The sequence below is a fragment of the Amblyomma americanum genome, chromosome 3 (genome assembly GCF_052857255.1).
Source record: "Amblyomma americanum isolate KBUSLIRL-KWMA chromosome 3, ASM5285725v1, whole genome shotgun sequence".
In the NCBI taxonomy this organism is placed as follows: Eukaryota; Metazoa; Arthropoda; class Arachnida; order Ixodida; family Ixodidae; genus Amblyomma; species Amblyomma americanum.
The window spans coordinates 81,198,569-81,221,144 of NC_135499.1; the positions used below are offsets into that span (position 1 = coordinate 81,198,569).

A 22,576-nucleotide genomic window follows, 5' to 3' on the forward strand; every position below is an offset into this window, starting at 1 on the left:
GCATATTACTTTGCACTAACGCCCCTCTCGGCTCAGTTTCTTGTCTTCGCACAAATCCCTTTCCCAACACCAAAGCTTGTGGCGCCACCTTCAGGACCACCGATTTGTAACTCCTGCACATCTTTATCTCCTCCACCCGGGAACATACTTGCCGACCTGCCACTTATGTGGCATAATAATAATAATAAAAATAATAATAATAAATGGTCTTCGGGAAGAGGAAATGGCGCACTCTCTGTCGCATATATCTTTGGACACCTGAACCGCGCCGTAAGGGAAGGGCCCGGAATCCGGTAGCGGACCAGATTTTGCGGAGCCGGGCTGAGGTGCGTTCGCTTTTATCGGCCACCTAGCGGCCGATCCCCCAGGATGCATATTCTTAGGGAGGGGATTAAGAAGCAGAATTGACATCTGAGCTAGTTGGTTTTTCATTTTCAAAAATTATAAAGCGCACTTAGGTTTGGTCTCTCTTGTCTGTTGTCCTAAGTGCGCTTTATAATTTTTGAAAAAGGGGATTAAGAGTTAGGAGGGAGTACACCGATGTGCGCTGCATGCGTTGGCATTCAAAATTTTGTAGCAGAAGCGCGGCACTGAAGCTATAGACCATCGGCGTTCTTTGTGATCATTGGCGTTAGCGTCGACAACGTTCTAGAGTGAGACGATTTTGAGGAAAGGAGGAAGCATAACTCGCTATCTGGGGCTATGGAAGCCTCAGCCGCGCTTTCATGTACGTGGCGGTACCCGTCTCAGAGACTTCAGCCAATCGGCAGGCCCGTGCTCTTTCCTTTCCAGCCTTCCTTCAGTCCCAACAACGGTGACTCAGTGGTTAGGCGCTCGGCTACTGATCCGGTGTACCCGGGTTCGAACTCGACAATGGCGGACGCGTTTCGATGAAGGCGGAACGCATAGGCGCCTGTGTGCTGTGCGATGTCAGTGCACGTTAAAGATCCCCAGGTGGTCGAAATTATTCCTGAACCCTCCACTACAGCACCTCTTGCTGCCTTTCTTCTCATAATTATTATTATTATTATAATTGTTATTATTATTATTATCCCTTCCCTTACGGCGCGGTTCAGGTTTGCGATTAGATGTGAGGGAGATACTGCGCTATTTCCTTTCCCCCAAAACCATTCAATTTTACGTGGCATTGGAGAGAGAGAGAGAGATGTGGGGTGCATGCATTAGCGCTGACAATGTTGTGGCAGACACGCGGCACTGTACCAATAGGCCGCAGCGTTCATTAGGTGACCAGTCTCTCGCGATCAGCCATTAATTAACTGCCATCTGGCAGGGTGGGTGCGTTGCCTATCCAGTGTGCGGAACGCAGTCATATATTCAATAGGCCAAGCCGCGTCTACTTACCCGATACACCACAGCTTTCGCTCTCTAACGAGGCTACGCTATCTCATTATGCCCCTAACAGATAGCGTCACCGTATTGCAAAAGTCCCTAATTACGCCCCTCCGGTTATTCAGGTGTGCATAGGCACTAGCGCCCCGCTATTACCCTATGGCCGTAACCGATAAGGACACCCTATTTTAAAAGTCATTATTGCTTTGGCTGATAGGCATCAGCGGCTTCGATATAAGAATCTGCGGTCATGTCCGCGAAAGCTGCATGGCGGAGGCGGAGGATGAGGAACAACTACTATGTTAATGCAAAAACAGTACTTGGCTATGTCGACGAGTGAGTGTCCGCAAAACATTTCGGCAGCCGTTGTGCCGTTCTCAGAAGGGTTAGGATCAAACGAATAATTGTAATCGATAGAGCATGATGGGAGGGTGACGTGCAACAAAATGTGGTGTCGATAGGTTGCGTAGTTAAATATTTAGAGCCAGAAATGTTTTTACACTTCTGTTCAAATAGCACGGATTTCGATATAATTTCTGGACGGGAAAACAACCGTGAACGGCAAAATATTGAAAAAATATACAAAGAAGTGGAAATAAAGTTTGAAATGGATTGAAATGTGTTTGATTATGGATAATCAATAGAACAAAAGCTTGATTTACATACAGTAATTGGTTAAATATAGTTAGAAGCTAAAGTTGTCGGACGGCTCAATAGGCTGCGCGGGTTTAAAGTAGGTGGACGAGCAAGCAGAAATGGCGTCCAATTTAATAAAGCAAACTGTTTTATTGAGGTGAAAAGGGGATTTATTCCGATTAAATGTGATTAATTATGGTGAATATTTCAGGAAAAATATACGATGACTGTAAACGCAGTGACGGCGAAACAACGCGGCTGCCATGGGGACCCGTGCTTTCGCATTCCTCCATATAAGAAGACTGAAGTTCCCTCAGCATTTTTTTAAAGAAAACAGCAAAAGGTTCTCAAGGGTAGGCTCTTATTTTTCTGAGACTTCACGGTACTGGGCTCCACGAAGAGCTCTGTCCACTAGCCATCTCTGCCCCGCTGGTTGAGTAGATCGCAGAGCACCCTCCTATGAGGTGGAGGGTGTGTTGGGTAAAGGGGAACTGCCATGGGCTGATGGCATTCCCACAGGGCGTGCATGACGGTGGCCTTGGCTGCCCCACATGTTGAGCAAAGTGGGAAGGTCCAGGTAGAGTGGTAGCGATGAAGGAGGCAAGGACAGATGCAGTAGTTCGTCTGCAGTTGCCGCCAGACCGCACTGTATTATGAATCTAGTGTATGGTGAGGTGTTTGGAGGCTGAAGCGACTGTTTTTGAAATGAGTAGTGATTTGGTGGTGTCAGTAGAGCCCGCGAGGTTTCCTGCGTGGGTGTTCTCGCTCTTTCGGGGCCCGAAATTATAGTTATCGAGTAAGCGCATGAACGCGCTGATTACAGTGAAATCGAGGCATGCCCAGGAACCCATTATCTCTTGGGTAAGCGTGTGTCTTGATGCGAGAATGTGTCGGGCGATTTGTGTGATAAGGCTTTGCTGATAGTGGCTGTACGCAGCTTGGGAGTCGGTGCAGATTTCGGTGACGTTGGCATTTCTGTATCGTGTATGAGCGCCAAGGCGATGGCCGCGCCTTCAGCCTACATGAGGGTTGTTGGCGTGGAGGGTGGCTGCGGCCCCATTGGTGCGATCCTCGTAGGTGGCGACCGAGGTACAGTAACGTGGTAGGTTGTGTTGAGCCGCGTCCACGTAGAGGATGTCGGATGTACCTCTGCAGTGTTTGGTTTAATATTCAGGTTCGGCCTGGCGTCTGCCCGTGAATGGCTCGGGGTCCATATTTCTGGGCAGAGATTTGATTAAACATTGTTTAATCCCGTGCTTAGTGAACTTTTCAAACAACTACCGAACACTGTTTCTATATCCGCCTACGCAGACAATATTTGCATATGGACATCAAGTGCCACACGTCCCCAAGTGCAAGCAAGGTTGCAACGTGTGATTTCCATTACGTCTGCGTACTTGCACCGTCAGGGGCATGAACTTTCACCAACTCTAAGCGTAATTTTGGCTTTCACGCGCACGTTAATGGCGTGATATCCGGTCACATTCGACGGACACATTGTTCCGCACGTAACACATCACAAATTCTTAGGTGTTACTATAGACCGTGACCTGTCTTGGACGAAGCACGCTTCTTTGCTCAAGAAAAAGCTCGATAGCTTTTGCAAGCGTTGTAAGTTGTGCGGCACGGAAATCCTGGGGTCCCTCTGAGCGATCATTACTTCACGTGTACGAGGCGCTGGTAGTCGATCTTCTCAGATACAGTGCACCCGTTCTCTCGACGGTCAGACTATCAGGCCTGCGTGCGCTGGAAGTGCACAGGCTCGTGCTTTAAGAGTATGTTTCGGTTTGCCATGCAAAACTTCTACATAGGGCGCATTTTACAATGCCGCGCCTGCCCAGCACGAATTTATTTTCTGCACTGATTTTCTACACTACTACACTACACTGAACTACACTGGTGAGAGGAGAACGCTGGAATCGACCGTGAGACAACTGGACTCTCGCCCTCTCTCTGAGAAAACTCTTCTAGGCGCCAGGGTGAAATGTTCTGATTGCTGGTGTGTTACGAAGGCCGTGCTCAAGTTTTTATTTGAAACAGGCCTGAATATTCGTATGTGACCGCTTGTGCACAGTCTACACGGCTTACACAGTTTGCACGGTTTACAGGGTTTATGGTCTGACATGCATGAGAGTGCACAGTTGTGTTTTCATGGAGCCCCTGCCCCAATATGTCTTGATACGTGTGTGTGTTCAAGACATGTATTCCACGTGCGTCTACTCATCGCGATGCGAGTGGCAGCCATTGTGTGTGTAGACATCACCCATGAAACTCATTTTATTATGCCATCATCAGCCTTCATTCGCTCTTTCCCTTTCCTCCCCTTTCCACAGTGCGGAGTAGCAGGCCAGGGCGATGTTAACACTGGCCTACCTCTCCTCCTTTACTCTCATTAAATTTCCTTTCTCTCTCCCTCTCCCTCTTCGACCGACCGTAATTGCGTGTGGCCACTCTGCGGATAAGGCCCGCGATTTTTTTGGTTTGTTTGTCTAGGACTTGTAGAGTGAAGGTTGCATCCAAAGTGCCCTGTATATACAGTCCAAGGACTACAGACCAGTGGCTTGTGGTCGTCGTGCATTCGGAGGTGTATGCGTCGATCTCGGGGAGGTTGTCTGATCATAAGCAGCTCCGAGCTTAGCGGCGAACATTTAGGCTCACACTGGTCAGGTTCGAAGCAATGATATGAACTGACAATTGCAAAATGTCTTGCACTTCCGCTACGGAGCCTTCAGTTGTCCATCAGGTGATGCCGTCGGCGTATAATGACTCGTCGAGGTCAGCTAGCTATGTTCCTAAGTTGTTTGGCCAGCGGGGCTACAGGGCTACATTAAATAGGAGGGGGGAGAGAACGGTGCCTTGTGGTGTGCCCCGTTGGGGAGAAAGAGTTGAGGTGATGATGCAGTGCTGAGTGGATCTGAGCCGTTCGTTGTGTTGAAGGCTTGCATGTAGTGCCGTATGTGTGACACACAGTCTCTGGTCGTCATGGTGAAAGGTAATGGTCGTGGCTAATATTGTCGTAGGTTTTTTGAATGCCCAGGACGAGAATTGCGCTCGTGCTGGCCGTGTGCTTCTTCGTGTATAATAAGGTTTCCTTCAGGGATAGGACGACACTGCTGCAGGAATAGCGCATCCGAAGCGCCAGCTTCAGTGCACAGTGGCTACTCCTATCTGCCGATATATGCTGCTGCTTAACACCGAAGCTGGGGAAAATTTCCCTCTTCCTCTTTATTACAGGAAGAGAAAAGAAAAATTAGGGAAGATTATTTTCACCCCACAGCGCTAGAAAAATGAAACAGTAATTTTCAACGCCCCGCTTGGGTTATGGCCTTTCCTTCTTCCATCTCGGCTGCGTGCCGAAGTCGCTACGTGTCCTACAATTATACCAGGGGTCCTGATAAAACCGCTCAGATTGCTGCCTCTGAGCGCTTATGAGATCCGAAGTGATCTCTCATTTACTTGCACTAATATATATATATATATATATATATATATATATATATATATATATATATATATATATATATATATATATATATATATATATATATATATATATATATATATATATATATACATTGCGAATGCAAACTGTTTTCTAAGAGCGCATTGAATTGAGAGTTTTGTTCTTTCGTAGCAGCCAAACTTCTCGTTTAGTCTCCGACCAATGTCTCATGTAGCACTATCGTTGCAGTGTGAAGAACAGTTCACAAGTCGTGTTGCTGTTTCCAACAGCTCGACGCGTCTTCGTCACAGACTTTCTCCCTGTTTAACGCCTGAAGGATGGAAACTTAATGTGTGGTGCTGTTTCCCAAGCGCGAAATACCTCCAGCTTTGAAACAAGCGGGATCCATGTAGACAAGGAAATGGAGCCGGTCATTGTTTTTACTACGACAGAAATAAGATTGTCGTCTTGAAAAAAACCACCGGTTCCTCGGTTACAAAGTTCCCTAATTGGTCGATATTGTTGTGGCGTCATCAGCACAACCAAATTTGAAAAATCTAAGGACTAGATTGTCTCACTACTTTCTACTTGATTATCAAACGGCATTGTACTAACCCGACGCACTCGTCCACCTTGATCCGCCTACTGCTCGCCACTTGTCTACCTTATTCATTATTCCAAAATGTGGTAGTTCCTTTCGATATTTGGAGGTGGGCTAACAACAGAATGCTGACGCATTTAAAAAAAAGGTTGTTAATAGGACCCAAAGTATTCCATATCCAGGAGCTTTATTGTGGTCCCACCAAAACGTTACTAAATTTCATGGAATGGATGGTTTTATTCTCTGGTTACAAGCAGAACATCGTACTACAGCCTCACTTATGTGCGTCAGCTGTCATCCATTTGCCGATATGCAGGGGCAATCGGAGTAGGACTCATTCTTCTGGCTTGGGCTCAGGTTCATCGTTGCGGCCAAGACCGGACGCTAGGCTGAGTACGGTATTGATTAGATCTGCGGCATTCGCCTCCGGCACGGCCACAAGAAGCGCCACTGTAAAGGATGAGCAGTCATGTAAGACTAGCTGTGCCAAACGACTAAAGCATGTCGTTGAGAAACCCAACATCACCTGTGTCCGCTGCGAGCACTTTTTTAAGTCTCTCAATTAACTGGACTATCTTTGGTAATTATTTTTTTGCGCATCTTTGCACACCTTCATAATTTGCTGCGATGCGATTTTTAGCAGGTGGTGCTTACCGATGACGGCTAGAAAAAGGTGAAGGACGTTGATAAGCGCCATTTTTCTTCCTTGTAAGCCTGCATGACAAAATAATATTTGTTCACAAGCGCACATGTTAGCAAAGTAGGGGCATAATCTTTTAGAAATCCAAGCGTGTTGGTGTCTGGTTTTCGCAATTTATTTTTCTTTAAAAGCAATGCTTTGACTGCGTAATAAAGAGTAAGAACGGTATCTAAATATAAAACGGTTAAAAACTTGACTTCGGATTCAACACAGTTTCTTCAGTTTCTGTGTTATAATGAACACTATCTACCATGCATTGTGTGTCTCTGAGAGGATAATAGCAAATTAATCTTACGACCTCTTCCTCTTCCGCAGCGCCGTTTAGAAATCGGATGGCGCCAATGCACTTGCCTATGGCAGGAAGCGTTTTTCAACAACAGCCATATCCCGCAATATTGCTACATTTTATTAAGCGCTCGTTTAGTGAAGCCTCTTGGATCGGTATTGTTTTAGGCTGTGTTAACATGTAGTTTTGACGTTTGCTTCTAATAAACGAACCGTAGGTCATCATTTTAAACTAAAATTTAATATCATAAACATGAGCATATACCTTAGAATTCAATCAACCAAATGATCAGGCAGGCTTTCGTAAAGGATATTCCAGATAGATCATAATCACGCTGTGAATCAGGTGATAGTGAAATGCGCAGAATACAACCAATCCCTATACATAGCCTTCGTTGATTACGAGAAAGCATTTGACTAAGTGGAAACCTCAGCAGTCAAACAGGCATTGCGGAATCAGGGTGTAGAAGAGCCTTATGTCAGAATACTGGAAGATATATATTGCAACCGCAAAGCTACCATAGTCCTCCATAAAGTCAGCAATAAAATCCCAATAACGAAGGGCATCAGGCAAGCAGACACGCTCTCGCCAGTGCTATTCACCGCCTGGAAGTATTCCGAGGCCTGAGTTGGGAACAGCTGGGGATAAGAGTTCATGAAGAATACCTAAATAATTAGCGATTCGCTGATGACATTGCCTTGCTGAGTCACTCAGGAGATGAACTGGAAAGCATGACCAATTATTTAGACAGGCAGAGCAGAACGGTGGGTCTAAAGATTAATATGCAGAATGCCAAAGTAATGTTCAAAACCCCAGCAAAGAAACAGCAGTGCACAATAGGAAGCGAGGTGCTGGAAGTGGTAAAGGAATACATCTACTTAGAGAAGGTAGTGACAGATGATCCGGATCATGAGAGGGAAATAACTAGAAGGATAAAAATGGGGTGGAGCGCATATGGAAGGTTCTCTCAGATAATGAATAGCAGTTTACCAATATCCCTAAAGAGAAAAGTGTGCAACAGCTGTATTTTGCCGGTGCTCACCTGCAGGACAGAAACATGGAGGCTAATGAAAAGGGTTCAGCTTAAGTTAAGGACAACACAGCGAGCCATGGAAAGGAAAATGATAGGTATAGCATTAAGAGACCAGAAGCGGGCAGAGTGGGTGAGGGAACAAACGTGGGTTAATGATATCCTAGTGGAAATTAAGAGGAAGAAATCGTCTTCGGTAGGGCATGTGATGCGAAGGCAAGATAACCGCTGGTCCTTAAGGGTAACGGAGTGGATTCCAAAAGAAGGTAAGCGTGGCAGGGGGCGGCAGAAAGTTAGGTGGGCGGATGAGATTAAGAAGTTTGCGGGCATACAGTGTGCGCAGCTGGCAAAGGACAGGGTTAATTGGAGAGACATGGGAGAGGAATTTGCCCTGCAGTGGGTGTAGTCAGGCTGATGATGTTGATGACGATTATGACGACGATGATGATGATGATGATGGTGGTGGTGGTGGTGGTGGGGATGATACTATGGCGTCGGCTTGTAACGTGTCCATTGCTTGTGGTTTTGGGTTCTGTGGTCGTGGGAACAAATCAAGGATAAAAACTGCGTGATCCACTGGCACAATTTCCAGGGTGAATCGTTTTCATTCGTGCGGATCAAACAAACTTATTGTAATTTCCTTTTTGACACCTTCAGTTTGCATAACACATTACACCCTGCAGTGCCTGCAAGAAATTAGTCATGTGTGATGCGATCTATTGAATGTATTCTCGATAGACAAAGTCCAAATCAAATGGTGAAAAATCCTTTTGGAGAATGTGTAAGTGCGTAACTTTGAACGCTGCAACTATAAAAAAAGAATTTATATTTTATACAACCATAGATAAAGATTTAGTTTTTTCGTGTTCCACACATTCCTGCAAACATAGGTAAGTTTCACGCGGTTTCCTTCGCTCCTCGACCACCTATGCCAAATTAAGATACCGATATTTCAAGTAATCAGGTTGCGTATTACGCATGAGTATCCATGCGCGTTACAAGCCAACCGAAAACCTGTCGCTGCTTACGATAAAAAAAAAACTATTGAATCTCTTTTTCGCATATAACGCATATAACCTGCCACCTTCTGCCTCACCACGTTGTCACGTCGGGCGCAGTCTTCAATCGCAAAGGAAATAGCTATTTTATATGCTACTGTGTTTCTGTGTTACGTAGTTAATCGCCAGTGTTACTTTTCGCAAGCATAAGAATCCATTCAAAGCAAGAGTGCGCGTATGAAAGCATTGAAGGTTCCAGTTCTCTCTGGAAGAATTGCTTTTAGGTTCCAGTTCACTCGCAAACATTGTAATGTGCATGTCACGACGCACAACCATTAATTCTTACCTGTTTTTGCACGTTGAAGCCACTGGAGCCTTTCTTAGTGGTATGAACCAAAAAGAGCATGCCACACAGCTTTTTATAGTGTTATAACAAAGCTCGAAAAGTGAACAACGTCAAAATGCATTCGTGAGTGAGTGCTGTGGTCTCCTCTTTTTTATCTAGCCCGTCTTTTGGAAATACATGACGCAGACAAAAAAAATTCCTCTGAGCCCGCTAATTGCAAAAAAAAAAAGAACGACGCGGCGATGTCACTCCAAGGTAACTGGCAGGTGCCAGGAAAAATACCAGCGTGACATTCTGTGACCCAAATTCCGCGTTCTCGGGAAGGGCTACGAAGGTCGCGCCTCGCAGCTCAGATATTAAGAGCTTAGATTGGAGGAAATAACAGCCCTGGAATGCTCGCCATGCAGCATTTGAAATAAACATGAAGAGATCTACTTTGGCGAGAAAATTTCTAGTGGATATATTTGCACGGCTTTGTAAAGCTCTTCATGCATTTAGTAAGCACACATACTTATCAGCGGTGGACGTGCGGGCTAGTTGGCGGTTCAAACTTTTGAAAACAGCGCAAAACACACGGATGCGCACAAAAGTGACTCACACAACGCTGACTTTCAACTATGTTTACGCACGAAATTTTTATGTATATATACACATGGCGTCATGGGCGAGAGATGGCAAACAAATACAGTGCGCAACAAGAGAAGAAAAAAGAAAAATAAGAAGAAAAGAAAACTGCTAATCGCGTTTCGCGCGCTTTGTCAACTACGCCCATTCTTTTCCTGACAGGGCAAGAGAATGTGGGCTGACGCACTGATCACCCAGAGCTAAGATTCTCTGAGCTTCAATTAGTTTCTTCGTGGTTCGGTCCTTGCTTCTTCTGAAGGTTCAGCACTTATCAAACATGGGTTCGCCAACTTTCTGACGTTACTTTGAGCAATCAGAGCTGTGAGGCGGCAGGTTGCGGTCTTTGGAGTTAGTAAAATCCTTTTTGTGTTCACTTCATCTGTCATTCACGCAACGCCCTGTTTGTCCCACGTACATTTTGCCGCAAGATAGTGGAAGTTCATAAACCACCCCTTCAATACAACCTACAAACCTGCTTTGATGCTTCATCTTACATGCATACCTTGACTTCGTCGCGGTACTACTGACACGGCTAAGCATAGAGAGCTTGCACAGAGCGGAAAAGGTTACGCGAACATCATAACGTTGCGCTAACTTCTTTAGGTTGTTGTTCTTTTGACACAATGCATGCATGTACGGGATTACTGCCGTCTTTTTCCGTTTCCTTGATGACTCTCTCTCTCGGCCGGTTTCACGTTTTTGCTAGTGGTTGAGCAAACCTTCAGCAACAGATAACTGTGTATGCTTCGGGTAGCTTGCTGCCGATAGTCTGGACAATTGCTGAGCAAAACTGTAATCTATTAGGTGCTTACATGGTTTCTTAGGGGCGTTCTTGAAATATGAATTGACAATAGCTCTCTTGAACAGTTTGGAATGCGCCGAGTGAAATTCGCGTGCGTCCCTTCTGTCTACGTCCGTGTATTTTGCACTGTTTTAACAAGCAACAAACATACTTATGAGCGCACGTTTGCGTTCTGCGAGCTTCTGTGTAGCTTTTTCAAGACCGAGTATTCAGGTTTCCCACTAGCAGTCAGAAGGGTTTTAGAAACAACGCAGTAACCTTGTTTCTGTACAGACGATTTCTGAAAGCAGTGCACAGAATCCCTCATTTCTGTGCAATGATATAATACTGAGACGTCTTAGGTAAGGCAGCTTTCTGGCAACAAAACATCAGAACACTTCCGAAGGGAGATGTTCATCTGGGCGGACTTGTACCGACAAACATTACTACAGCTCGGCGGTGTCGTTAGCAGCAAGAGCTTTTAAATTTCTGTACTCGCATTCTTCAGCGTCTGCATTATCTACCGTTAGGACATGCATCGCTTTTTGAAGTCACCAATTCATTCCAACTGTCTATATGTCCAAATTCACGGTGCACTGAGCGACGAAGTGGGAAATTTTGTTTTTATAAATCTTCTGTAAATGCTTGCAAAAAGGTGCAGACACAGAAATGTACTGGAAGTCTACCAACAATGAAAGGTACCCAACTTTTATTCCCGTGTACCGCCAGGGCCACGGACGCTAGGTGGTTGCTTCGGTGCCTAATTTCATTTGTGTCCAAGAAAAAACAAGACCAACACGAACGTATCGTGCAAATAGTAGCCGCGTCAGCTTTTCCAGACAGATTTACAGATTGAGTCATCTGCGGTACAACTGTTCCGAGATTTCCGGCCACGAATATTAGACCACATGATTAAGCAGTGGTTCAGATTTTATTGTCAGGTCTAAGACGGAGGACAACGCAATAAATCTGCGCCACGGCTTTATCGTGCGAGCCTGCATTCGTGGCCGCAATGCATGAATAGATGACGTCGCCCTCAACTGAGCCACGACGCAATGAAGTGTGAAGTATACCGCGCACAATTCGGGCATGCTTGCTTGCAAAACCTTAGGAGCGAATCAGTTTCCTTTTGAAAAGGGCACTTTGAACACAACTTGAAAATAGGGCCTGTACGAATATTTCACTGCGTTATAGTGACGCAGAGTCTAGTTCCACTCAAAACGGACATTTGATGAGCTAGAAAAAGCTATAAATACCGAGGTGTCGCCATTGCCGGCCGTTTTCTCAGACGTAAAGGAAGCTTTATGCGCGAGAACGTCTTAAGCTCTGCTACACTGCCATTCACTTTAACTTAGGGGATCACGGAGCCTTACGGTTCTCACGTAACCAGTTGGAATCTAGCAGGAGAAAGAAAAATTTTTCTTATATAAGGAGTACAGAGACAAAGTTTTAGGCTGTCCGGTTTTCGCCTTGAATGGGGTCTACGGGTTTCCTACGCAAAGCAATTACGAAAATGAGCTCAAAACACCAGTGCATAGCATTCATAATTAACAACGAACTATTTTGTACGGGAAAGTTCGGTCTCGGTAGGCACCAGCGCAGAGTCCCTACCAACTGAGCAACAGCGGCGGCTGTCCAATCATCTACTTCGGCGGTATTTACGTTACGTGTAAGCTAACCTTGAGACTGGTCCCGAGGTCACCAATTTGTAATCCATTTTCTTTCAACCATAAAATGATTACACAATTGATTTCTCATTCATCAACCTCAGACATTCGTTTTTAAGATAGAAACATTCCTCTATGCGTTTCCTTGCCTTCGGTGGCTGTTGGCTTCTTTCATATGCATATAAATCACTTTGTTTCTAAGCAGTTCTTTGAGTATAAAACGTAATATATTAACGAATTGTTCATTTCGCTACGCAGACACTGCATGTTTCTGCAGGAATTTTTGTGCGCTCTCACTGGAATTGCTGAAATTATTGCATGGTGTACGCGCCAGTTTATTTACTTGTTCGTCCAGCTTTACTTCATTTCATCCACGGCATTTTCGAAAGAACATACAGCTCCACACATCAGAGTGGCGTGAAGGACGAGAATGCTGCGCAGCATCTGTCAAACAGGACACAGAAATGAACACAGCCTCGCTTGACGCCCTCGTATGTCACTCCGATTCTACACAACGGTATCTAGGTCGCCTCCAACTTTGCTAGCACCCGTACAACTCTTGCCCTGAAAATGGAATGCTTGAAAATGTTTGGTTATGTCCGAGAGAGTATATAATTTCGCGACGCATTACAGTGTCGCTCACGGCGTTTGGTTGCTTGAAAATGTGGCAGTAAATCTGACTATGGTGTCGAAACAGTTTGGTGGAAAGTTCCTTCCAAAATAAACTACTAAGCGCTTCCTGCACAGCCACCTTTACGTAGGCCACCTGAACAATCGTCCATATTTCTTAATGCAACTAACGATAACGAGGCACTAAACGTAAGGCTAGAGGAAGCAGCGCGAGAAGATGAGGACGAACACAGAAGCTGACAGGACAGGCGCCGGACTACCAGCAATTTATTGAGCGCGGACCAACGTGCAGCTTTTTAAATGCCAGCCAGGGCCCACGTGTCACCATAAAAACAATAAAAGCAAACGAAGCAAATAAATCTTCATACCAAGACACTATCCGTCAATAGCATTATGAAATGTTTGGCACGTGCAACAACTCAATGCGCACTAGGCCCGGTGAGTCGAAACGAAGGCGAGTAGAAAACAGAAAGCAGTGAAAACGGGTAAATTTAGAAGCGCGATCCAGAGCAGGGTCAAAAACAAAACGTAAGGTCAAATGTAAAGGTTTAACATTTGCATTTAACTTTTACATTTCACCTTTATTTTGCTCTTAATAAATTCTTGGCATTCCGGCCCCTGTCCTGTTCGCTTCTGTGTTCATCCTCATATTTTCGCGCTACTTCCTTTAGCCATGCACCCGCACAAACTAGCCCAAACCACTATTCTATACTTACTAAATGCATTGATGTGGATTAAAAATACAAAGTCCGTGGACATTTGCTGCTTAAAATCGCAACTAGCCTGATTTGTTATCTACCTTTTCACACTATAGGTTATAACCTGCATTGATAACCTCGTTCTAAGCACGGCGTGTTTGTTTGTGTTGCACGAAAATGGAGAAAAAGATAACCTAGGGAACTGGAGAACATTTTAAATATTCCCGTTGTTTTCAAAAGCATTGGAAAAATCATTTTACTGAGGATGTTCACTCTTTTTATCGCCGCTCGCTGATTTCAGTTGCACAGTATGGCTTTAAGCCAAGTATGGCTACAGAAACCGCCTTTCTCTGTCAAAAAGAATTTATTTTCTAAAATATAGAGGTCAAAAAATTAACACAAGGAGATTTCGTTGATTTTTCGAAGACTTTTGACAGGCCATAGATTATATTACACTCCGAGAAGAGCTCTTCTTTTGTGGTGTTCGTGGCATTTCAGCCGAATTAACAGCTATATGAGGGATCAATACCAGTCTGTTTTTATTAATCAAGAACTATCAACCTCAGAGATAATTAAATGGGGTGTGCCTCAGGGCAGTATATTAGAAGCTCTCTTATTTGATATCTGCATGAATCCCTGCCCCGTAACAGACAAGGACAGATCCGCAGTCTACTTTCATGACAAAGACGGGCTTGTGCTCTTCCTTAGATGAACCTTCTGGGACTTGATCAGAGAGTGTGAAGACGTCGTGTACGTCAGATAGTTCGTCTAAGAAAGCGATCGTCGTTCCTTTGTTCACATGCCGGAATTCTTTGCTGAAGTTCGTGAGCAGCCCTACTGCTTGGCTATTGCGGAGATGGGCGATGCCTCTTGAGATGCTGATCCCTCAGTCTAAATGCAACTCCGTGTTTCCTTCAATGATCGGCACCGTAGCACCTACGATGACGCGGACGCTTCAGCGGAGTGGTACTCTCCCTTGCAAATCCAGGGCATTCAGGCCAACGTGATTTTTCGGGGCTGTCATTGGAGGGATGGCCTCGTCCGTCGAAAGCGTGATCAGCTTGGATCGCAGGTCGATGATCGCCTGATGCTGATTAAGAAATCCACGCCCAAGGTCACTTCGCGGGAATATTGCCGTAGTACTACAAAGGCCGCAGGATAGTTATGTCCGTTGACGGTCACTTGTGCAATGCATCGTCCCGCTGGCTTGATAAGGCGACCTCCAGCGGTGCAGATTTGTGAGCGGTCCCAAGTGGCCGTGACTTGCCTCTACTCCACGGCGAGTGTTCCATGACCTAAAGTGGCTCTTCGGGCTTCTTGGTCTGTGATCATGGGTAGGGAATGCAGCTCGACGAAGACAAGAACAAATTAAAAAGTTTACAGGATAGGCGCTCACTACCAGCACATTTATTCAGAGCGAAGAGCAGCTTTTATAATTGCTTCCACAACCTGCGTGAACTGATAAAACAGCAAACGTTGGAAAACTATTTCGCAAAAATATATATCATTGCACGGAGCACCATGGAAGCACAAAGAGGCGACGCAACGTCGCCCCGAGCCAAAGCAAAAACTAGAACAAAACCAGGCAGAGCCAGAAGAGACCAGAAGCAAAGATAACAGTTAAGCCACCTAATGAACACTATCGAGGCCACTGACCGAAACACAAAGACTCAAAACAAAACAAACACACTGTGAAAACTGAGTCAGCAATCGAAGCAAATCAGTGTCACAAATTCCCATCGCAGAACAATACACATGATTTGAAAGTTGAGTCATTTAGTCAAAGCATAGCGGAATTAGAGATAAAAAAGTTCATACTAAAACAGATGTCATGCAACGCAGAATCGACATTACAATCGTTCTAAAAAACTCGAATCCTTGTCTGAAAGTAAAATTGAAGGAATTAAATGCACTGGTTTCCTGCTTTGGCAATCGGCCGTGCCTCAGTGATGCCCCTTTCAATTTCAGTCATCGCACGTGCTGTGATAACCGTGCTCCTGAAGAATGGTTCACACCCTTTGCAGGTCTTGGAATGGTCGTCCAAGTTCCCGCCGCGTTTATTATGCACCAGCTGGCGATGCTCAAGCAGTCTCTCATTGAGGAACGTGCCGGTTTTCCCGATATACACTCTGCCACACTTCAAAGGAATCCCGTATATTGCACATGTAGTACATTAAGTGAAATGATCTACATGTTTTATCGGGGTAAGCCTTTTTCTTTTGCTTCGCCACAGGGTACAGACTTGTGCTAGTTAGCACGGGGCTGAAAAAATAAAACTGACATTGTTCCGTTTCGCGTCCTCCTTTAAGTTCTGAGACAACTGGTGTAGGTGCGGGTTTTATGGTACGAGGTATAGGTACAGGCCAGAGGAGGCCTTTTGGCTTGCCCTAGCTTGTCTGCGTTTCGCTTTTAACTACCGGAGGAGGCTTTCTGAAACGCTACACGCCAGTGCTGGGGTGTAGCCATCATTCTAGAGACGTGCTTGTTTCGCTACACTGCTCTGCGTAGTATGCCAGGGACCGCTTTTCATGAGCGCTGCCTCGGTGGCGGATGACGTAATATCTTATTCGACGTTTTTCTCTTCTGTGTATAGTTCTTGATTTTTCGCAGTCCTTTCTTTGTTGCAAAGCATGTATCGAAGCGATGCTTATTGAAACGAGAGTAATGCCGCGCATATCTTTTATGCTATACTGTTCATTCAGTTGTTTCAGGGCTTCAGTTTCTTTTAGAAGCCCTTTCCGCTGTCTTTCTGGTTGTCGTCACCACTCCGTGACAATATCTTATCCTGTTACTAGTGCACTTTAAATATACTAGTCGGTGGTTAAATTAAACTACAGTTCACTTCCTCAAAGCCTTCGTCACCGGAGGACGCCACTCCATAGGCAACCGCTTGTCTTTGGTTAGGTTGCCTTCACCACACGACAGTGATGTGGCGAGGAAAATGAGCACAAGAGACCGAAGGCCACCCTCAAGCCCTCTCTATATGCTCACCTCGTCACACGGTGTCAAAGCGCTATAGCTGTCAGCAAGTGCTCAAGGCCGGGAAACCGATGCGTCTCCGCGCGCGGAAACTGCTCGGAGAGAAGTAAAGGCGCGAAAATGCTGAAATTCAAATGTTGACTGCAGTTAACTCACCTTCTACAAAGCGAATCAAAAAAATTCATTGGAGGCATTCAGAGGAGGCACTCTTAACTGCGGGAAGGCGAAAGCCGTTTGCGACTCATTGCAATGATTTGAATTTGCTGCGCTTGAATTCATTGCACGACAGGGGAGAAGAGGAACCTTCGGGAAAACCTCCTGCGCACTCCGTTACGATCATCTCGCCGCTTATTTAATTCCTCTAGCATACAACGCTTGCACGACTCCATCAATGAATTCAACAAGTCGTTTCTTCCTTGTGCAATTGAATTCTGGAATAACCTACCCGAAAACATTGTTGTTGAGACTAATCCTTCCAACTTTAGGCAGCTACTCATCGAACATTTTCAAGAATAATAAAACTTTCCTATACCCGGTGTCAGCTACGATCCACTGTAAAACGGCCAAAAACTTTGTTTGGACACGTTCTATTACTGTAGTGTGTATTTCTGTGTGGTTCTTCACATTTTCTTGATTGACTATATTAATTTGTTTCTCTTTTACTTTGCCTAGTTTTAACAATTTTGTTTGCCTTTTCATATGTATGACCGTCGGACACTATGTATCCCCCTCTTATGTAATGTCCCTACAGTACCCTTAAGGGTTAATAAATTATGACGATGATGATGATGAAGAGCAGCTGGCTCGAGCGTGGCAGAGAAGCGGTGACGTCACGCTGCGTATGCGCAGCGCGTCAGCAGTTGTTGCTTGGCGGCAGATCACACTGCTTCGACGTCCTTTCGTCTGATGTGACGACATCCACGTTTCCTGGTTTCTGAGCTTTTTTATCCAAATTATAGATCTTTCGGTAATCTTAAGGTTACGTGACCTTAAGCTCACGTGACATAACAAGGTCACGTGACCTAGGTGGCGATCTAACGAACGGGCGGTCACCGCGGGTATGAGCCATTAAAGGCTATCGCCTTAAAATTCTTGCTGGAGGATATCAGGGAAGCGGCGTTCTTAAACACCACATGTATATCGCAACTTTATTGCCGCCCCTTTAAGTGCCCCTTTAAGTTGTATCCGACTACAGAGCACCACGAACTGAACGCCTTGTTTGTGTGTACGACGGTAAAATGTGTTGGGGATGTGTACTGATGTTATACAATGATGACTTTCAGTTCCAGTTCCAGTTCCAAAAACTTTTATTTCCATCAGAAATGGAGGCCCTCTACCCCTACCCGTGGCGCGCAGGCCTAGGGGCAGAGGCCAGGGTCTCCGCGACTAGATGCAGGCAAAGAGTTGTTGGCTCTTCGCGGCCTCTGCCGCCAGATGGATGGCTTTCTTCTGGGTCGCGGGGTCCGCGCTTTCCGGAATATCTATTCCTTCCCTCATCCTTGGGGAGTGTACACACTGCCAAATTATATGGTCGAGGGTCCCCCTCTCTCCACATTTTTTTACATTTATCTTCTATGTCCTCATCTTGTAGGACGTGTGACGACCATACCGGGTTTACGAAATTTCCGGCCTTTAGCCTTCTCCAGGTTACTGCCTCTCTGTTCTCGAGCTCCTTGTCTGGAGGAGGGACAGTTCTCTGCAGTCTGTAATTCTCTATGATTTCTGTGTATGTTTGTAGTCTCTCGTCGAGCTCCTTGCAATCTGGCGGTTCCACTTCTGCTCGGAGGTAGAGATCTCGAGCTAGAAGGTGCGCCGCTTCATTGCCTGGTACTGACGTATGAGCTGGTGCCCATATTAGGCTAATTTTTCTATTAATCTTTTTCCCCGTTAGAATCCGCACCGCTTCTGATGCGACTCTACCTCTTCCATAATTGTAGATGTCTGTTTTACAGTCACTTATTATAAAGTTTGCCTCTGTTCCCACGCAAGCAAGCGCTATTGCTACCTCTTCTGCTACTTCCGAATTGCGGCTGCGTATCGTAGCCGCTGATATTGCTGTACCCTTGCCATCCACCACTGAGGCTACAGCTGCTCCCAGTCTACCGCTCGCCGCATCCGTGTATGCTACCGTCTCCTTATTCATTTCGTTGAAGCGTCTCATGAGGGCTTCGGCTCTCTTTTCCCTCCTCTCACTGTTGAAGGTGGGGTGCATGTTTCTCGGAAGTGGGTCTATTCTGAGATGTTCCCTGACCTCCTTCGGGATGTCTTGTTTTTGCTGCATGCCTCTGTCTGCCTGCAATCCTACCATGCCTAAAATGGCTCTGCCTGTATATGTCTGGCTAAGTCTTTCCTGCTGAGCTGTTCGGACCGCCTCGGCCGTTTCCTTCCACGTGTTGTGTATCCCTATAGCTAGGAGTCTTTCCGTTGAGGTGCTTATGGGTATTCCTAACGCTCGTTTGTAGCACTTCCTAATTATTCAGTCCAACTTATCTCTTTCTGGGGCCCGGTTGTTAAGGTATGGTGTAGCGTAGCTGAGTCGACTGATTATGTATGCTTGCACCAATTTTATTAGGCTCCTTTCATTGAGTCCTCTCCCTTTGAGCGCTATTCTTATGAATATTCCAGTTACTTGCGCTGCATATCCTTCCAGTTTCTTTATTGTTTCATCATTGTATCCATTTTCTGAATAAAAAGGCCTAAAATTCTTATCTTGTCAACCCTAGGCACCGGTTTGCCTCCTACCATAATGCTAAGATTGCTACCCCTTTTTAATCTTAAAGATTTCGGGTTGTATATTAGGAGTTCTGACTTCTCTGGCGAGCAGGCTAGCCCCCTTCCTGCCGCGTACTCCACTACTGTGTCTGCCGCAGTTTGAAGTTTGTTTTCTATCTCTGCATCGCTGCCTTTGTTTATCCAGACATTTATGTCGTCCGCATACATGCCAAAGTGTAAGTTCTCGATTCCTCCCAGTTTCGCTGGGAGGCCTCTCATGGCTAGGTTGAAGAGGAGCGGGGATAGAACCGATCCCTGTGGTGTACCTCTGTTGACTAGCTCTATTTTTTCTGACTCCCGGTCCTGGTATCTTATTTTGTCTGTCCTATTTGACAGGAAGTATTTAATGTAGTTGTATATGTTGCCACCTGCACCGATCTCTTGAAGTTCCGATAGGACCGCCTCATGTTTTACATTGTCAAAAGCTTTCTTAAGATGTAATCCCAAGATTGCCTTTGTGTCCTTAGTCCGAGAGTCTATGATGTCATGTTGTAATCTCAACATAACGTCTTGAGTACTTAGGCCTGGCCTAAATCCGACCATCTCGTTTGGCCATAATTTCTTGTCCTCCATGTATCTGGTTAGCCTCATTGGGATTACATGCTCCATCAACTTTCCTACGCATGAGGTGTGGGAGATTGGTCTGAGGTTCTCCAATTTTAAGGGCTTTCCAGGTTTGGGAATAAGAATGATGCTTGCTTCTTTCCATTGTTTTGGTAGCTTCCCCTTTTCCCACACCTGCTGCATGTATTTAGTTATAGCAGTGATCGACTCATCATCCAGGTTTCTTAGCATTTTGTTGGTTATTCCGTCCGGGCCTGGAGCCGATTTAGTTTTGAGCTTGATTAACTCCGCTCTCACTTCCGCCTCCGTTATGGGCGTGTCCAGTTCTTCATTGCCCGGTCCCTCATAATCTGGCAGGTTAGTGCGTGCTATGTTCCCTATGTATGTTTGTTTGATTTCCTCCATGAAGCTATCATCTGTTCCCGCATATTTGTGCCGTGTTTTGGCCAATCTAATGTTCGTCTGTGACTTTGGGTTGGGTCTAGCAGGTGTCTCAGGATGTTCCAGGTTCTCGCTAGGCTCATTCCCTTCTCCATGTCATCGCATTTACTGTACCAGTTTTGTTCGCACAACTGTATTGCGTACTTTTCGATCTCTCGGTTTAGCCTAGCTATTCGTCTCTTCAGGGTCCGATTCCATCTCTGTTTTTAAGTCGGTTCTCTAAGCCTCTTTTTGCCTCCCACACGTCCAGAAGTTTACTATCTGCCACTAACGGAGCTTCTTGGCCTTCTAGAGTTGCCGTCGCTTCGGTGGCATGTCTTTTAAGAGTATTTGTCCCCTCCTCTAGGTCCGCGATTAAAGTAGCGGCGGAAACTTCCCTTCGCTTCCTGAATTTGTTCCATTCTGTAACTTTTGGTTGCTTCAGCCGTTTTTCCTTGATACCTTTGGTCGTTGTTGTAGCTATTGTATAGTGGTCACTACCTAGGTCTTGCCCCGTATTTTCCCAGGACACCGCCTTGGTGTTCTTCGACAAAGTTAGGTCAGGTGTGGTGTCTGCAGTGACACTGTTCCCTTTCCACGTCGGGGTTCCTGGATCAGTGTGTAGTGTCAGACTCGGTTCTTGTATATCCTCCCAAAGCTGTCTTCCCTTAGTATCTTTTCTATTGTATCCCCACTCCTCATGCATTGCGTTTATATCTCCCACTATGAAGAGGGGGTTTCTTCCTGCTGCTTTCAGGGATTTCCTGAATATGGCACTGAACCTTACTTTTTTTTGTTTGGGACTTGAGTAGATGTTAAGTAGGAAGAGGCTAGACTCTTCTTTCCTACCCGTGAGCATTTCTATCAAGACTCCTTCTATGTCTCTGGATTGAATCTCATGTTCGATCGTCGCTATGTTTCTCTTTACTAGAGTCGTTATTCTCGATTTCTCTCCCCTGTCGCTGTGGAATGCCTGATATCCTGGCAGGGATGCTGGTTTCCCGGTCTCTTGTATCGCTATCGCTAGCGGCTTCTCTTCTAACGTATCCACGTAATTTTGCAATAACGCTCGCTTGCGTTGGAATCCTCGGCGATTCCATTGCCAAATAATGGACTTATTTCGTGCGTTTCTGGCCATATTGAATTTGGGTAAAAGCGTCCTCCAAGTTTTTCTGTCGTTCCCCTAGGGCAACCAGCTCAGGTCTCTGCTTTTGCAATTCAGCTCTTTGCGCCTGTAATTCTGCCGTCATGCTCTCAAATCTCTGATTCATGTTCTCTTGTATCTGGTTGAGTGCTGCCATGACCTGTGCCATGAAGACTCTCTGTTCTCTTTGTATCGCCTTTATGGCATTCCTATTCTCTTCACATTCCTTCTTCCCCTCTACCCATATATCTGTTTCGTTGTCCCCCTTTCGCTTAAGCGGGGATCTCCTGACTGTTTCTGCCTCCTCCATTTTGTCCTCTACCGTTTCCTGCCGCTTAGGTGTCGAGGGGGTACTTTGTTGTGCTGCCTGCACGGGCTGTATAGGTAGCATGCGAGGGAGAGGGGGCGCTGCCTTCTCTTTTTCCTTTATTGCTTTCGTAAGGTTACTTATTAATCCTTGGAGCTCACTCGCTTCCTTTTTTCAACTGTTATATTTCTTTATCTTTATCGTATTTAGCCTGGGAAGATCCTTCTACAAAGCTTACTTGTTTGGGTTCTTTGGTCGGGGTCCTGCTTCTGCTCTGTCTCCTGCCCCAGGGATTCTTTGCGTCCCTGGATCTCGATCTTCTTGTCCGTTTCGGCGTCGCTTGGGCCCCGGGTGTTGCCTGGTCTTTGCTCTTGTTTTCCCCAGTCTCGAGACGCTGTCGTCCCTGCGACGCTCCTTCGTCTCGCCTGCTCGTGGTGTTTGGGGCCTGGGCTTCTTCTTGTTTCTTCTCCCATATCTTCTTCTTTACTTCGTACGGTGTTCTTTACATCTCCTTGCATTTCTTGTCTCCCAATGGGTGCTCCTTTCCACAGAGCTGGCACTTGGTCTTGCACTGCTGACTTCCCCGTGGGTTTTCTTCCCC

The 22,576-nt window shown here is 45.7% G+C and overlaps 1 long non-coding RNA gene across 1 annotated transcript; it reads right to left on the reverse strand.

Annotated features, from left to right (window-relative positions):
- Positions 1–6,246: 6,246 nt before the first annotated feature.
- LOC144124690 (uncharacterized) lies at positions 6,247–9,515 on the reverse strand. The gene is made up of 3 exons (XR_013313254.1): positions 9,390–9,515; positions 6,684–6,743; positions 6,247–6,479 (listed from the first exon to the last, which is right to left on the reverse strand). It is a non-coding gene; the product is annotated as an uncharacterized LOC144124690 (long non-coding RNA).
- Positions 9,516–22,576: the final 13,061 nt, after the last annotated feature.